We start from the raw sequence: 18,408 nt of genomic DNA, 5'->3' as shown, positions 1-18,408 counted from the left end.
AATTTGCAGAATCATTAAACTTGAAGTATAATATGTATATACTCATCAATTGGTGATTAATTAATGTTCTGTCAGAAAACTGACTATAAATTGGGGCCAGAAGTACACAGTGGTGACAATATGTCTGGTGGTGGTTTTATATATATATATATATATATATATATATATTACCTATGACAATATTTTCAAATCTGCCACTGAAGGCAGTTGTACCAGGTGGGGACTGTCATTTTCCCTCTCTAGCATGTCCATTAGCAGAGCACAGAGCTTGAGTAGCCACTGGTGCCACCAAAGGCCATTAAAGATATTCTGGAATAAACTTCTCCTGTTAAGGGTTTCATGGCTCTAGCTATGAAGCAGATAATCCCCTGTTAAGTTAGCTTTGCAAAGCCTAAAGACAGCATCAAAAGTAATGCGAATGATCATAGAAAGGATTCTTGGCTTTGGAGAGTTAGGTTATTTCCACAGCTTGGAGCTTCAGTTGTGTCACAATTTTGAAGTCGTTGAAGCTGAAAAGATATACAATTTTAGAAGTGAAAAGATATACAATTTTAGAAGGTGGAACATGAGGAGGTTTTTCTGCTGTGAAACCATTTCATTGACTGAATATGGATGTCAGATTAATCGGAAACAAAAAGGAAAAAAGTAATACCAGGTCAGTTGTCATTGTAATGGTAGACATTGATTCCTGGCTTTCAGTTTATTGATGTGTTTATTTGAAGAGTCTACAAATTGTGGCTGTGCCAAACAGCTTGAAAGACTTACTCAAAATCACAGCTGGCTGGAGATAAAGCTGGGGTAAGACCATGCTTTCTGAGTCACACTACATTTGAGTATCCTAAGAGATAATTTGAAAATAAAGATAATAGTCATCAAAAATGTTCATTGGGGTCAAGAACTTCAGAAAGCATGTAAGCATCTAAACTCCCAAATGCTAAATGGCTTAGGAAAAGAAAAAAAAAAAAAAACCTTCTTAAACTTCAGTATAGAATGCTTTAAGAACAAGATTTTTTTTGACAAAATCATAGCAGTTTCCTATTACAGTGACTTACTATGACATTGTGAAATGAAATCCATTCCTAATGTGCCCTGAATTTGCATATGTAGTGGTTGTATTCAATGACGATGGCCCATTTTATTGGGCTTTCACATGCAGAGCTAAAATTCTGAATTCTCATTTACTTGTGGGTAAAAATTAATGACTTTGGTTCCATTGCAGAGTAGACTGGTGAGGTCAGGAATTGAAATCTTTATTTAAAATACAGATTTTTTCACTCTCTAAGTTTCAAAAAGTAATAAAATGCCTTCATCTATTTTCTCACTGCAGGTTAGAAATGACAATGCAATACAGAAGAAATACTATAGAGGCACACTGTGCAGTTGAGGCCCTTTTTCTAAATTTTTTTCCCCTAGCTTTATTCAGCAACAGTCCTTTTCTTTTTTTTCCTTTACTGTTGTTTTCTAACATAATAGTAGGCGCTTAAAGTGTCTTACTTCTCTCTAGAATTCTGATATATTCAGTAATCTCTTCAGCATTTGTAAATGATGAAGGGAAAACACGAGAGGGATATTTCAAATGTAAATTATAAATATGTTCTTACAAAAACACAATCCCAAATAAATTCATGAACAATGCAAATAAACTATGCACAGTAACTTCCATAATAGGTTTTGTTACATTACACAGTGGAAAAAAAATCTCTGCCATCTGTAATATTTCTTAGACTAGTTTTATATGTCTTCTAAAAATGCAGTCATAACTGTGCTTGTTGCTTGAAGGTCACGAAGGTCACTGTGTGAAGTCTGTCAAGATAACAGTATCTAATTCCCTACTCTGAATATAGAAGGCTCTAAATGAGCCAGTTCTTCATAGGATAATGACCTTCAAATCCTTGAATCTTTTCCTGATATCTATGGAGGATTTTCTACCTCAGATAGTATACCTAAAAAAATAAATAAATAAATAAATAAACGGAGGACACACTATTCAAAAACCACTCTTTCTTACAAGTATAGGCAGGCATTCACCATGGTCTTTATTCAGTGCAACTATATACACTTCGCTGGATCCTGCGGCATAAACCCAATGTCTACACTGGTTTCAACTGTGACATTCAAAAACAAATATGTTAATTGAGAATATAAAAAATAAGTAAATAGAGAAATCATTATTTGCATTACAAAAGCTTTTAATGTCTGCTGTTTCCAAAAAAACTTATAAGCATCACATTTAGCAAGAGTGTGTTTTAGCAGAAATTTTGTCAAACACCTTCCTTTTTTGGAAGTTGAGGAAGCAAGCAGCTACATGTATTTCCTCTGATATTAAACTTGTGGTCAAAAGTTAGCTATGCACAGAATTACTATTTTTTGTTTGTTTGTTTTTGTTTTTCTTCCAGTACCGGGAATCGAACTCATGACCTTGCACTTTCTAGGCAGGCACTTTGCAGCTGAGCTAAATCCCCAGCCCCCAGAATTACTATTAATGATTGAGGACAGCCTTACAAAACTGCTCTGGTCATGACACATCCTGAAATCCAGGTATTTGTAGTATTTCCCTGAAGAGAGATTCTAATGAAATGAACATATTTTAGATATGTTCAAATACTGTAATATTTGCTAGCATAATAATACATGGGAATGTCATAAGAAAACTTTGAGTCCATTGTATTTCATAAACATATAGTGAATACTATTAGAACTTTTAAAATTAAGAATGAGAAGTAAGGGTTTAGGAAATATCCTTTATAATACTCAAAGTTTTAACTCTTTTAGTTGTTATCTTCTCTCACACAGATTATGGTATAATGATTAATTTCTATTATAGTTTTTCTCTTCCGCTATTTTTAATGGCAATTTATTTTTCCTGTGCTAATATTTCAACCTTCTCAGTATAGTTTTATTTTAGTATTATCATTAGTTTGATCTATCCTCTAATATTTCATTGTGTTGTTTTAAATATTAGAGCATTTCCCTGCAGGTCAGATTCAATTTCAAATACTTTTTGATAATATAAACAATAAGAAATAGATAAATACATACATATATGTATAATCCTTACAATTTTATAAAATTTAATACATCCAAATCAAGCAAACTAAACATTGAATATTTTAGGAAAGAAAGAATGCAAAACATAAATATATATATGAATAGCTGCGATAAAGATATTGCTGATGTCTAATGGTGTATTGAAATGAACAGTTAATGATTACAATTTTTTATGTTCTGATCAACTTTGCATGCTTGTGTCTGGTGGTATGAGCAACTGATTTGAAGATAACAATATGCAATGAAATTACAATGGTGAACTCCCACCATCTTGTCTAGTGAAACTCTGTATTATCTCTAATTTTTTATCAAAGAATTACTTTCTTATTTCCTTTAATGGTTTGAGCAATCTTTTATTCTTACATTTGATAATCTGAGCAATGTAGTGGAGGACAGTGATATGTAATGTAACAACCCCTGTTGATTCATATTATTTTGTCTTGAGACCCTGTATCACTTTCAATGTTCTTGCTTTGATTTGTTTATGTTTGTGATACTGGTATGCTGCTACTGTTCTATTTTTTTTGTTGGTTTGTTTCTTATTCACTACTCTCTTTAAAATTAAAAAAAAGAAAAAAGAAAAAAAAGGAAAATCTTAGCTTACTTTTAGAAAGTCTAAGAAAATATGATTAAAAATAGGTGAACATACCTGTATAAATTTTTAAATTAACAAACATTTAAATTGTGGACATTTTAATGTTTCTTTATTGAGATCACAGAAAACATAAAAATCTGACTTGATAGTTTGAAAGTCCAGCTAAACCTTAAATGTGTGTGTGTGTTTAAGAAAAAAAAGAGAGAGGGAAGGGGAAGAGTTAGAGAGAGAGAGAAAGTAAGAGAGATTGTTATATGTTCTGCACTCATAGGTTGCGTCATCTTTTCATGTATGACTGCCTTTCTACATTGAGGAATTTGAAATTTTAATATTTGACACTTGGTCTGTTAGTTAAAATTTCCTCACCCCACAGTGATGTTTTGTTTTAAGTAATCTTCCAAGTCAAAGAGGATATAAGGTGGGCCTATAAAGTATGAAAATGTTTGTTTATCACATACAAATGGCCCAATACAGTAAACTGTAGGCCTAAATGAACTCTTTAATGCCATCTATTTCTTATAACAGTATAGCTAGAGATGACTTTCAGAAGTCTGTGCTTACAAACCCTGAATATTCAAATAATGATTTGTATATTATTATGTCCTTTATATGAGGCAGACAAACATATAAGAGTAAACAATTGAAATTCAAAATTAGGTGGGTATAGCTAAATCTCATAACATTCACTACTTAGTGGGAATTTTTCTAAAGATTTTTCAGTGATTCATTAACTGATAGATCAATCCTATAAAGTGGATAGTATTATTAACCCCTTTTGCTGATAAGGAAACTGGATAAGAAGGCTGATGCATGAATTGGTGCACCTGGTAAGCTGCAGAGCCAAGCTCAATAGACATTGTCTCTTCCCTAGGTGTGGTACATTAACCAATATGTTCAGTGGATATGGTTTTGTGTGTAATGGAATGTGTGTTTGCTGTAGCATTTAAAAGCATGAATTGTTTAAACATTAACAGACTACATTTAAAACACACCACAGATAATATTTACATATAGCATAGTATGTATGCATGTACATACAGATACATGTATTTAGCTTTAAAGTTAGGGAAATGGACTAAATGACTGTAATGGTTGATACATTGCATCAAAATGAGAAGTTTAACAGTTTAACTGAGCAACTCAGCAGGGAGCCAGGGTCCTTATTTTGTAAACATCCTCATCCTGTGCAAGAGGAGGGCAGGGAGATGGTGTGGGTGGGCAGCCTGCATACCATATAGGGAGGAAAAGACGCTTTCCCCCCTCTTTTTGCTCCTGATGCTTTTGCTGTCTTCTATGGCCTTGAACTGTTGCACCTGTGCCATGCCCCACTTCCTTGGAGCCAGCTGATTATGAACTGAAACCTCCACAAACTGTGAGCTAAATAAACCTTTCCTTCCCTGTGGGAAAGAGAGGTCCAGAGGTCTGGTTGACAGCTGTGGCGGAAAGGCGAGTCTGAGCAAACTCAGACTCCTCGGCAAACCGAGTAAAAGCCCCGCCTAGGCTGTCCCGCTCTGACCTCTTGCTTCCACACAGCCCCTGGCCAAAAGTACCTCCTCCAAACTACGCCCCTGACCCGCCTCCATTGCCACGCCTCTAGCCTACTCTATAAATGCCTGCTACTTCCGCAATGAAGTAGATCTGTGCCATCAGCCTGGTCTCCCGTGTCCTCTTTCTTCACCGTTGCTGCTTACCACGGGCCCAGGTCCCTAAACCCAAGGAGGTTCAACCTCACTTCCCTAATTTTGGTGTCAGGTATTTTGTCTCAGCAACAAGAGAAAAATCACCAAGACAATGAGATGTTAATGGTGGAGCATAGCCTGATGGCAGGTGCTCCAGGGGAATGAAATAACATCTCTCTTTGCTTATAATCTTAACCAATTATAAGACCCATAGCATATATTCATGAAGAATCTGAATCATCCTGAGCATGTCCCCTGAGATTTGTAAGCAAATAAACAAATAAAGATGACTCACATAAAGCTCTGTCTAAAACATCTGATGACCACTTGCCTAAGAATCTGCATACTGGATTAAGTATGCAGGGTTTTAACCCACTACCATAATAAATGACATGTTCAAATCAGATGACAAGTTGAAACTTTGACCAAACTCAATTCATAGCAGATCTGAAACCCTCACCTTTCTGATGACTATTTAACAAATTCCCCAAAGGGAAATTCAGATGGAATAACTAACATCAGACAAAAATTTTAGATTGTATTATTATTGTTACTGTTCTGCAGCATAAGGACTACAATAGACAGAAAAACCAATGAATGCCCTAAAAATTATCTGCCTACAACTCAACAAAAAAGAAAAATATAAATTAATGCTCTCCACTTGTAAAATGCCCAAGGCTGGTTTAACCATAGAAGTTGTAACGGATAATAAGGTGGTTGTCCCCTTATTCTCATTTAGTTAGCCAGTTTTGACTGTACAAAACCAAGAGTGATCATGACGGACATTTCTGGACTATCCTGAACATTCTCCAGTGGTGGCTTCCATTTTTGCTGCTCCATTGATGGTATTATCTTTACAAAGGATAGAAAAACACACACTGTAGTATATAAGATGCAATTATTGACCTTGTGAATACATTCCTCTCCATATTTCTCTCAGGAGAAACAGAACTAGTTTGCCTTCATGAGACACATATTATAGCATTCTCTCTCCATGTATGTTGAAAGAATTTAAATTTTAAGATGTTCCAAATTGTGTATCTTAAATTGCCTCAATCATGTCATTTGGCTGGAATATGAAAAAAATCAAACAAGAATTGAGCACTCCAGAAAAGTTATTCAATTATTTAGTAGGATACAACTCTAAAACATTACAGGACCTACAATCTTGGCAAAGGTTTTATAAATCTGGTCATTTGGAACATGCAGAAGCCGCCACTCCAAGAAAATAAATTATTTCCCATTTTGCGGTTAAGGAAAAAGCTGCATGAGTTTCAGGCCTTCGCGGGTTTACAAGTAGCATATATTCAGGTGGTGCATCCTTTGAGAATCATGCTACAACTTATTATAAGATAACTTACAAGGCTCTCAGTACTGAGGAAGCTGACAACAACAAAGGGCTCTTATTTTATACCTCAGACCCTAGGGCCTAGAGCCTCAGGAGAGACTGCTATACATAAGAGAGAACAAAACTAGTACTTTTGTGAACAGTTGATTACACTGATCCTTCTCCTCTCAAAAGGGCATCAATTCATCTAGATAGATATTGACAGTTATTCCAGGAATGCATTTTTTATTTCTGCCTGTAGTACATTAGCAGGTACCTCTTTTCAAGTGCCTCATATATATAGTATATTTTTATACTACGCTCAATGTGTCACTGCTGAACAAGGTAACTGTCTTACTGTAAGTGAATTACATCAGTAAGAATATTGCCATGGGATTTACTGATACTTTTATTCCTGCATCACCCACAATCTGTTGGTGGAATGGACCTTGTCTACCTTAAATTATGGCCACAACAACCTGAAGGCTGGCTCCTTCAAAGTTTGACAATTGTTTAGTGATGGGCACCTATACCAGCAACCATTATAATAAAGTTCACTCTACAAATGGGTAAGGAAAACAGAGGAGGAAGAAGTGACTTGTTCCCAATCTGTTCCAGTGACTTAGTTGGAGAAACATTGCCTCCAATCCTTGCTGACATAGGCTTTGTAAGTTTAGAGGTTCTAATTTGGCAAAGGAAGTAATTCCCCAGGAGGAAGAAAAATATATATCGCTCTCATTTTAAAGCTATAGTGGTGGTCTCCTCACTTATAGTCTTCGTGCAGATGAGACCATGCAGACTGGTATATAAGTAAAAGGCATTCCATACTCGAAGGGGTAATTTATTTGGACGTCACGAGGCTGTGCTGATGCCGCTGGATAGTGTAGGGGATATGCTCGGATCCATTAAGGATGACGGGATCGCTTAACCAGTCATTTCAGGTATGTAAGAAGTAACCGCAGGAGAGTAAAATGGGTAATACAAGGGTAAATTCTACAGGTACAGTAACCCTTTTCGCTAAATCTTTACTTCCACTGATTGTGCCAGGAGTTTTGTCCCAGTCACTATCTGGAAAAAGGCGTTATCAGAGGAAGACGGATAGATTATTGGGAGATGGGCACAGATTTGGATGTTGAAAAGAGTAGATCTCAGCCAAACCTGTAAAATCTTGCAAATCAGTTCTGCCCCTCTCTCCTCGGTCTCCGGGCTGGAGAGGTAGCTCCATGCCACAGTTCTTCCCTAGTGCATGAGATGCACTGGGATCCATGCCCAGGACTGAAAACAAAATCCAACAACAACAAAACAAAGAAACACAAGAATCTCGGTGTCTGCTTCTAAGGGCCCATACCTGGAAATGTGCAACAGTACTTTTTTAGGCTTCTAAATCTGATTTTCCTGTTTATGCAAAGAAATAGAAATGCCCTGAAATTTCCGTCTACTACTTCCCATCCCACTTGACCAACATTTCGGCCTGCGGTACTATAACATTGAGTAGAGGAAATTTTATCAGAATTGCTTTGAATTGTGACAAACATGTCATGTAATTTCTTCTGCAAAGCTCCCTTGTGAGTTCAGACAGAGGCTAGAAATTTATTTGAAAATTCAGCTTTGCCTGACATCTTTTATCTTCCTTGTCTGGCTCCGTTCACACCCTCACTGGACTTTTCACGGAGTTATTCTTGTGAAGAGTCTTTCACACAAATCCTTGTCTCAGAATTTGCTTTTGAGGAACCAGAAATAAAACTATTAATTACTATTAGTCAAGTTTTAAAATCTTGGCAACTACACATTTGCTTCTTAGAAACAGCTGAATAAAAATATATCCTAATTTGAGAACCCAAGATCCCTCTTCAGATTTACCTCATCCTCCTTTCACAGTTCTTTAACTTCTCATACACACTTATTCATTCCATTAAGGATTCATGAGCAAACCAATGATGAAGGAGCATGAGGATGAAAATGCAAAAGAGGGTGAACTGAGGAGGGTTAAGAGAGGAGAGAAAGGAGGTCCGAGAGAGAGTGGAACATATTTCAGTGCAGAATTTTACACACCATTAACATATGTTTAATCTCTGCTCAGAGAATATGGGGTCCAAATTGCCTTTCATAAACTTAATTTTCATGCCTCATTTTTTCCTTTGTTATTTTTCAGTGCAGTAGTTAAAAATTTTGCTACTTGGGGTAAGTTTTCATTTTTATTTTTCACGTTGCTAAGGATTGAATCCAGGGCTTCAAACGTATTAGGTAATTGCTTTACCACTGAACTACACTCCTAGCCCAAAGGACATTTTTAAATTGACAGATAATATTATCTGTACTTATTTTGTGCACATATATTTATACACTCCATAAAATTATTTTATACATGTTAAATATAAACAATTGTATCTCAATATTAGGCACACTTTTGAATTTCTTTAAAGTACCCTAAGTTTACTTTAGTCAGAAATTCTAAAATTTCACTTTTGTCTTAGCATGTACTAAATATTCTTGCCAAATTCCTAATATATGGACTCTATTGATCATATCTTATTTTTATGCTTTACATAAACATGGCTTTCCAAGCCAAAATTGGAGTTTATGTAGCATTATTCTTGGCATATTCACCAGGTATCACAGGAGCAATTTCTTGCTGTGATTAGGATCTATATTGTCAACAACTGAATTAAAATCAAATAAAAAGTTTTTGGGAAATGAATCATATTTTCATGCACTTAAAGCAATAAATGAAAATTTCTAATGTTACAGTTTTAATTTTCTTGCAGAAATATATTTGTTTTATACTTGTTCAATAAATCATTACAAATTTCATTTAGTCAATTTCATTAGTTAACTTCTCTGCAAAATATCTTTTCCTCTTTGGTAAAACATTTTTGGTAGAAAACAATCAAATTCCCAGGCTAATTGTCTTGGTTATTTTTCTCTTGTTGCTGGGACAAAATACCTGACACTCAAAATTAAGGAAGGAAGGGTTTATTTCGCTTACAGTTTGTGGAGGTTTTAGTCCAAACTTGGCAGGTTACAAGGCAGAGTGGCACATGGCAGAGGGCTACAGCTCATGGAGGCAGAACACAGCCAAAGAAACAAACACAAAAGGGAGGAATGGCCAGAAGCAGCCTCTTCCTCTCCCTTACATATGCAAACTATCACCCCAGGGCAAGTGTAGCTCTCACACCCATAATCATTCAAACTCTAAAAGCCTGCCCCATGCCCGCATGAGGCTTTGGGAGGACTCACAGACACAAACCATAACACTAATGCTTTTTTATTTTTTTATTTTTTTATTTTTTTTTTTTTTGTTGTTGTTGTTTGGTTTTTCTCCAGTACCGGGAACCGAACTCACGACCTTGCGCTTGCCAGGCAGGCGCTTTGCCACTGAGCTAAATCCCCAGCCCACTAATGCTTTTTTAAAAATCAAGACGTTTCTCTATTCAATGAGCATTCAGGAGTGATTGTCCTCAGTGTTTTTACACTTATATCAATTAAAATTCTCTCAAATGACTTAGGCCATAGAGTTGCTAACTCAGTGTTTTGCTGTAAAACATACACTGCAGACAATCTCCGTGCATCTTACATGCTTGTAAACATCTGGTAAACAAAGGCTTTGACTGCCTTTGTTTCAAAGTTTATTTTCAGGCACGCTGTGGAGTACGCATTCATGTATACAGAGATACTATCTGCATCCAAAGCAAAAGCCAGGCCTATTGACCAGGCTGCTTATCAGCAGCAATTCAAGTTCCTCTAGGTTTAGGATTCCTCTTTCATACCACAACCTGACACAGGTGCAGCAATCATCCAGTCTCCTCCCTGTCTCATGGGAACTGGAGTTTTAAGAACTGTCACCAAAAACTTGCTGATACCTCTGGCCATGGCTATTATTATGAGTAATAAAGCTTGTTGTCTCTGATCCAGATATCTTATGTCTCTGCCAACAGGAATACAATGTCACAGGACAATTTGTTATGTTACAAGTAAGGTAAGATAACAGTTTCTTCACAGTTTTGAAAAAAATCAAAACATAAGATATTCGAAATGACATGATATGTTTGTACTGAAAATGTATACTGATTGCATTGGTCAAATTTTTGGCTTAAATTTTTATCAACAAAATTCATACGTTAAAGACCTAACTTCTAGTACTTTAATATATGAATTTCTTTGGTGCTAGAGCCTTGAAAGAGGTGATTGAAGTTAAATGAGGTCTGACGGTTGATCTTGAACCTAGTCTGACTCATGTCCTTGCAGGAGGAGAAGAATGGACAAAAAGGACTGTCATAGCAACACAAGTCAACAGCGCAGAGCATCCCTGTCTGCAGCTGGAGAGAAACCTCAGGAGAAACCAGCCCTGTTCGCATCTTGATCTTGAATGTTCAGCATCCGAAACTGTGAGAAAATATTTGCTTTTTAAACCACACATTTTGTGAAATTTTTTCATGGGAGCCCTGTAAACTAATATAGTCTGTAAGGCAACAAGAAATCTCCTATTTTCTAGCTGATTAAGTAGAAGGTCTGGAAAATGTGTTCAGAGAGATGATTTACTCGTTGGTTCTATCTGTATTCTGCACTGACATAGTCAATCTGATGAGATCATTACTACTAAAACAACTAGTAGTAATAGTCTTTCTTGGGTGACAGATGGATTTATCTTATTTCAGAGATTAGAGAGACACGCACATACTCTGACTGTGAAAAGAGGAAAATTGTGGCTTGCATAGAGCACAAACAGAAAAAAAATAATTCCCCTTTGGGAAACAAGAGAAGGAGCAAAGTGCATCATGCTGGTAAAAAAGAATGACAGTGGCTGAGTCATTTTACTTCCCAATCCTCTTGTTTTCTGCCATGTGAACCATATCCATAAAAAGAGAATGATGAAGGATTTCAGGGTTGTGTTTCTTTGTTTGTTTTGCATTAGATTTTGCCTGCATAAGTGATTCCTTGTCTCTTTCAGAGACAGACAGCTCCTCTGGGACTGGACAGAACCATTAATCTGACCTTGCATCTCAGTGTCCCATGTTAGGTTTACAGTGCTGAGGAAGTTGACATACTGCAGAATGAAAATAATTATTCCCCTTTCAACAAACCGAGGTTGTGGGTGTGAGGAAGTCTCTTAAATAATTCTGTACAATTTCTTGATGCAACTCTGACATCCTGAAAATCTCCTGTAGCTCTTGTATTGCAAACTATATGAAAACACAGGAAATTCATGCTAACAACAGAACAGCAGATGCCTTGGCTTCTTCAGTGAGCATGTTGCAAACCTCATAGACATATCTGAAAATAAATATGGCTAGGGGTGATTACGGTATCCAGTTATGGAGTTGCCAAAGTGAAAAATATGACATCAATAATGGTAAACTTGATGAGACTAAGGTGCAAAAATAGTAGGCCTTTGTAGTTTCCATAGAAGCATTTGAGACACTGCTCAAAGCAAAAATTCCATTTGGACTTACTCCAACACAGCTACTTTTTCCCTGTTATGGTTTGAAACTGAAGGACCCTGCAAAGAATCGTGTGTTGCATGTCTGATCCCCAGTGCATCAGTCTTCAGAGATGGGATTTAAGAGATGATTAGATCATGGGATGCTACCCTCATTGATGGCTTAATCCATTGGTCCATCCATAACTTCATGTGCTCTTAGAAAATGGAACCTAGCTGGAAGAAGATCAATGAGATGGGCCTCTGAACAGTATATCTTGTTAATCTGGGTAGGCTGGCACACACAGGAGGATCACTTTGAGGTCAAGGCCAGCCTGAATTGTATAACTAGATCTTGTCTAAAGAAATGCTGTATCTTGCCCCAGTGCACCTCTCTTGCTCTATTGCCTCTTTCCTTTTCTCCTCTCTGTCCTCCTGCCACCCCTCTTTTCTCTCTTTTCCCTTGTGGCAATGAAGTGAACAATCTCTTCCAACACTTCTTCTTGCATCAGTGGTATTCTTGCCTTGCCTCAGTGCAGTGCAGCCCAACAACCATGTACTGAAACCTTTGAGCCTGTGACCCAGTATGAATCTCTTTTTCCATTAAATTGTTTACATCAGGTATTTTTTCACAATGATAGAGAGTTAACTAACGCATCCTTCAGACTCTTCTGAGCTTCCTCACACCCACAACCTCAGTTTGTTGAAAGAACAAAATAATTAGGAATAGGGCCCATCTTACCTAGACACTAAAGGACATCAAGGCAATACAGATCTGCTACAAGAATAAAGAAGAGCTTAGAGGAGAGGAGAAATTCAAAAAATTTATCCCATTTGATATAGGTAACCAAGTCCTCATTCCACTATTTCAAGATGGAGACATAATGTAGCTGATGGGTTTGAATAGTGTTTGCAGCCAGAAAGGGTAGCTAACATGAAGAATATTTCATTAATTTAAATGCAGAGGTGTTCCTTTCATTATGATGGAGTTACGTCCCATTAAATCCTTCATAGGTTAAAATACTGTGTAAGTTGAAGTGCATTTAATACACCTAACCTACTGAACATCCTAACTTAGCAACGCAGTTACTACAACATGAGAGGATATTATAACATATGTTACTAACCCAGGGAAAAATCAAAATTCTAAATTTGAATTATAGTTTGCAATGTATGCATATTGCATTCATACCATCATAATGTTGAAAACCTTTAAGCCAAACCATCCTAAGTCAGGAGCCATCTATACCCTTACTTTTGCATTGAAATGTATAGTGGAGATTTATAAGTAATTTCTCAACCCATAAGTGTCAGGGACCATTTTCCAAGCTATGAAATCACATTTAAGCAAGTGCCAGTATTTGGGGGCCTCCTTCATTCTAATAAACATTTTCAGCTATATGTTCCTGTAGTACTTTTACTAATTGGAGCCTCTGGCAAAAAGATCTCCCTCCTTCTGAAGTTGTTTCCAAAGATTTTGCACTTATTTCTTGCTACATGGCTGTGAATACAGCTGCCACATATAGCCATTTGAATTAACCACTATTAATTTAAGAGTAAATTATTGATGAAACAAAACATCTGATCTATGAAGAACTTGTAACTCTCTGGTTTGGTGTTGTGTTTGGGGGTAAGTCAACTTGATTCCATGATTAGAAAGCTAAAGAAGGATCATTAAGTTGTACATATAAAATTGAAATGAGATATTTAAAAAAGATCCCAGGCTGACCCCAGACTACTGTCCCACAGGAGAAAAGTTTACCTCCTATCAAACTTTCTGAAGTAAAGCTTCTGGATAAGGAGGGGCAGAAAAAAACAAGTGGCTGGCCTGCTTCCCTGAAGAGTCAGCTAGGCTGGTCCTGGGGCAGTGCAGGGACTGCTGGCAGAGTTAAAACAGTCTGTGATTGGGAATGAATGTAGACCTGGTCACTCTGCTCATGGGTACAACCCATGACCATCCTCATAGTTCCCATCTCTTCTCCTCTAGACTACCCTAACTGAATTCAGTTGATGCCTGGCCCACTGCCATGGTTTCAGCTGACTGTTTTGCCACTTAGAAACCAAGTAGGAGATTATACACCATCGTGTTCACAAACTATGGAAGAGATTGTGGCTTCTGGATGAGTATTTTGTTTTACAATCCTATGCTTACTTAGATTAATAACATATTTTCTGATGTCAAACTGAAATCCTTTTGGTTATTAAGTTTTCATGGCTAAGATTTTCACCAGTGCTGCCTGATACATCATTATACTATCTATGGCAACATACCACCAGTACAAATTGACAAATTGGACACAAGCTAAAGAAATTTGTATTTCCAATGCAAAGGCTTTTAAGACATTTCAGAAGTAAAGTTGCCAGGGTTCTGCTATGAATGCTACAGGAAAAGGTAAAGTGATAAGACACAAAATACAGACTCAATCCATTATACCATCCACTTTGGATGAACCAGAAGATGAAGATCAGCTGATCTCTGACATGGGAGATTACGCTGCTAGGATTTTTTTCTTAACTAAGCATTTCATTGTCAATTTTCTAAAGAATGGCTCCATTCTCTCTCACTCCTTGTGTTTTTTCACTTTCTTATCTTTTTCATTATTGCCATAAATTAATCAACCATGAATTTTAAAACACAAGCTTTGGGTGAAAGTATGTTACCACATTTTTTAATGCTGACAAGCATTATTGAAAAATACATTCAGGTAAGGCTAAAATAGAGACTAAGTCTTGGATCTGACGATACTATAAATATCAATGCATTTATTCTTAATTTAAAATAGAAGGGGATGAGGTGTGTGTGTGAGAGAGAGAGAGAAACAGACAGCAAACAGCACAAAAATCCACCTTCACATTTGTCCCTATGTGAAAAGAACTCTACTCAGATTTCTTTATTGCAGGGAAGGAAAAATAGACTTGCTAGGTACATTCTAACCTCAAAGAAACAGGTCAGAAGGACTAAGCTATATTGCCCAGTTGTCTTTTTTTCCTTCCTCACTGAAAACATCATCACTTCTCTTTTATGAGAACTGACTGTGGAGCTTACACACAAACCCTGCAATAATTCATAAGCTTTTACTGTACTAAGGAAGATAGGAATGCAAGAGGACAAAAGCATCTCCTCCTCCACACAGTATATACTGTTGATATAGCAGCTATAAACTTTATTATAATACTTGAGCCTGATTTATCACAGAGTCTCCATCCTTCTATGTCTACCGTAACCATCTTAGTAGCAGCGTCAAGGGGCTATTATAAAGCTGAATTGCACACTTTGAGATTTTGTCCTACCCAGAAAAACAGCTCAGCGATGCTACATAAATTGCATATGTTGGAATCTATAATCCCTCAGATAGATCTTTTGCAACTTAAACAAAGATTATGTTGATATTTCAGAGAGGAAAAAGAAATGTTCCGCAAGGTCACTCATCCATTTCCCTCCTTGAGTATGTGATTACTATCAGCAGAGGCTGTGATTTCCAGTGGGTGGAGAGCGGCACACAGTGTGTATTTAATTTCACAGAGACAGTGCTCTCGTCATCAGAAAAATAACTTCTAAAATTGCCTTCATATGGAAAATGTTTTCTGAGAAAGAAAATAAAATTTATTATTATCAAAAAACTATATATGCAAGCAGTAGATATCAAACAGGACACATATAATGGGAAAGAAAATTATACAACATAATTATTTTCTTACTGTGGTCACTTAATCTGTACAAAGGAAGTTGTTCATTTTATACAAGTATGTCTTTCGTCAATTCTCTTTCTCCATGTTCTTGATTTATTTCAATAATGTCCATTACAAGGAAAGGAAATTAAAATACCTATACTATTACAAAGGTTTGACACGCAATAAATCATAGTTTTGAAAATATGCCATGTTTTATTCATTAACAAAAGCATTAACATGACAAACGTGGAACCCTCTGACCTTCAATCTTGCAAAATATAACTATACTGGTATTTGCTTAAAATGTTCATACTATAATTTCTAGATCTGCTAGTTGAATATCCAGTTTTTTTAATAAGTATAAAAAAGGGTCAAGTTGAATCACTAAAAAGTAAATGACTGAGAAATACTTACAAAGTAACCCTTCAAGGTGATTGTTGGGAAAGAAGATTGGATGTTTTTTAGAAAAAATGTGCAATAATAATTGAGAATTTAAGTCCAATTTACTACCAACTTCACAGATATTTAAAAGTATATTGAAATCAAGCTGAATAAGAAAGAATCATTGATTCTTTTATATGGTGCACTCATATCATACAAGAAGATAATTCTTTCGTATGATGCAGTCACATCATAGAAGATTTTATAATACGATTGGCAAGATGTATGATATAGTCAACAGTTTTTCTTGAGTGGGAATATAAGAGAGTTTATTTTAAACATTTCATAATGGAATCAAGTTTTATCAGACTTTCTTCATGAAGCTAAGAAAACTGAGATAGATATGACTAAATAACTTAATGCAAGTCCAAGAGCTACTTAGTAAACACGTACAAGAATAAAACCTTGTTCTCCTGTCTATAGTACTAGCCAGTGATGTCCTCTCTGCTGGCTCTTAGCACAGCCTTGTTGGAGAACACACAGATTCCTTTGCATTGATGCTCAATAATGTTCCTTCTGAACGCATTGCTATACTTAATCTAAACACACTTTTAAATTATGAGTAAAGCCATTTAACTTTCTTGTAATTACAGCAAAAACAAGGAATAAACTCTACTTTTTGCCTGAGAATTGATTACTAAATTATTCAGTTTTAATTTAAAAATAGATTGGTGTATTGGAATTTCTATATAAAGTAAAATTTTCTGGAGTTATAATCTGTCTGTCAAAAAAGGCTTGAGATTTATTATCCATTTCAATTTATACAATAGTGAGATTTCAGGCTTTCCCTTCCAAACAGAGTATAGGAGAACTGTTTAGAAAGATTCTAGGGGGAGTAAATGGTTTGGGTCATTTCTGGGTTCCAGTGAACTTTTCTTCCAAAAAGAGAGCTGAGTGGAGCTGTTTGGGGAGGTTCTATCGGAACTTGGAGCTATGCTACCCTTGCCCATTCTTTATTGAGCGTGTTTCCTGTTTTGTCTCTAAACCCCTTCCTAAAGTCAAAAGAAAGAAAAATAAAGGAAGGAAGGAAGGAAGGAAGCAAGCAAGCAAGCAAGGAAGGAAGGAATCAAGAGAGAAGGAGAGACAGGAAGAAAGAAAGAAAGAAAGAAAGAAAGAAAGAAAGAAAGAAAGAAAGAAAGAAAGAAAGAAAGAAAGAAAGAAAAACACTAAAAAACAAAATAAAGAAACCCTCTCCTTTACAGGGCATTATGCTTTTGATTTCAGAGGTCAGAATGCTCTCTCATTCTTTTTTCTTTTTCCCAGAACAAAATTCTCTGTAAGAGGCGTGGACAATTTTTGCACTCACTGCATTTCAAGGATGTGTGAAATCTTCCACATACCTTGGCACAAGATCAGCAGCAAGGCTACTTTTTATTGTCAGGTTGTTCACAATGATTGATCTTAAGGAGAATTTTCTTTCATCAGCCAGAGAGGTGGATCATTTGGTTGATTTATTATTATGGCTCATCACCTTGAAAGTTTCCTTAAAAGACCTTTCTGTGTGACATGTAATCTCTATCAGAGAATATATTTTATATGACACCTGCAGTTTGATACATACCTGGAATATAAACTTTTAAAAGATTGTAATGTTTTACATTATGGGAATTGCTGTTCTCTATTTATGGCCTGGCTATGTATTCTGTTATTCAGTGTTTTTGACTTCTTTAGGAGATGTGGTGAGATCAGTCTACTTTTCTAACACAATTGACCTGAAATCTGTTGCATATTGTTTTTAGGCCTTTCACACGGATACAGTTGTATCTCACATGTAGAAAATATAAAACGTTACATGAATCAAATAATTTTAGTAAATAGTCAAATCTTGGAAAAGAAAATTTTATTTCCCTTACATGTCTTTCATTCTATCCGTTACTCAAAGATATTCTGCAAATTAAGAATTCAAAAGCACGTATGTTGCATAGCTTCTTGTACTCTTGTAAAGATATAGCTGATAAATGCATCTTTATTTCTATTTTCCCTTTTTAATTTCAAAAGTAGTGATCCTTCTTAAGGAAAAAAACTTCTAATAGTTAATTTTCAAAAGGCTGGAACATAAAATTATAAGATCTAAAAAATAAATTTTAGGAGTCTAATCTTGTCATATGGGTGAATGAGCAGAAGCCCTGACTAAGTTTGCACAATTACTATAGAACCATGGGTGAAACACAAATACTCTTGCCTGTTATTTTACTTTGGCTTAATACAAAGGAACGTAAGCCACATTTTA

Source organism: Chinchilla lanigera, unplaced genomic scaffold (genome assembly GCF_000276665.1).
Source record: "Chinchilla lanigera isolate Chin_1 unplaced genomic scaffold, ChiLan1.0 scaffold00001, whole genome shotgun sequence".
NCBI classification, from domain to species: Eukaryota; Metazoa; Chordata; class Mammalia; order Rodentia; family Chinchillidae; genus Chinchilla; species Chinchilla lanigera.
The sequence above is the reverse complement of the archived record's forward strand: the minus strand, read 5'-3'. Positions refer to the sequence as shown.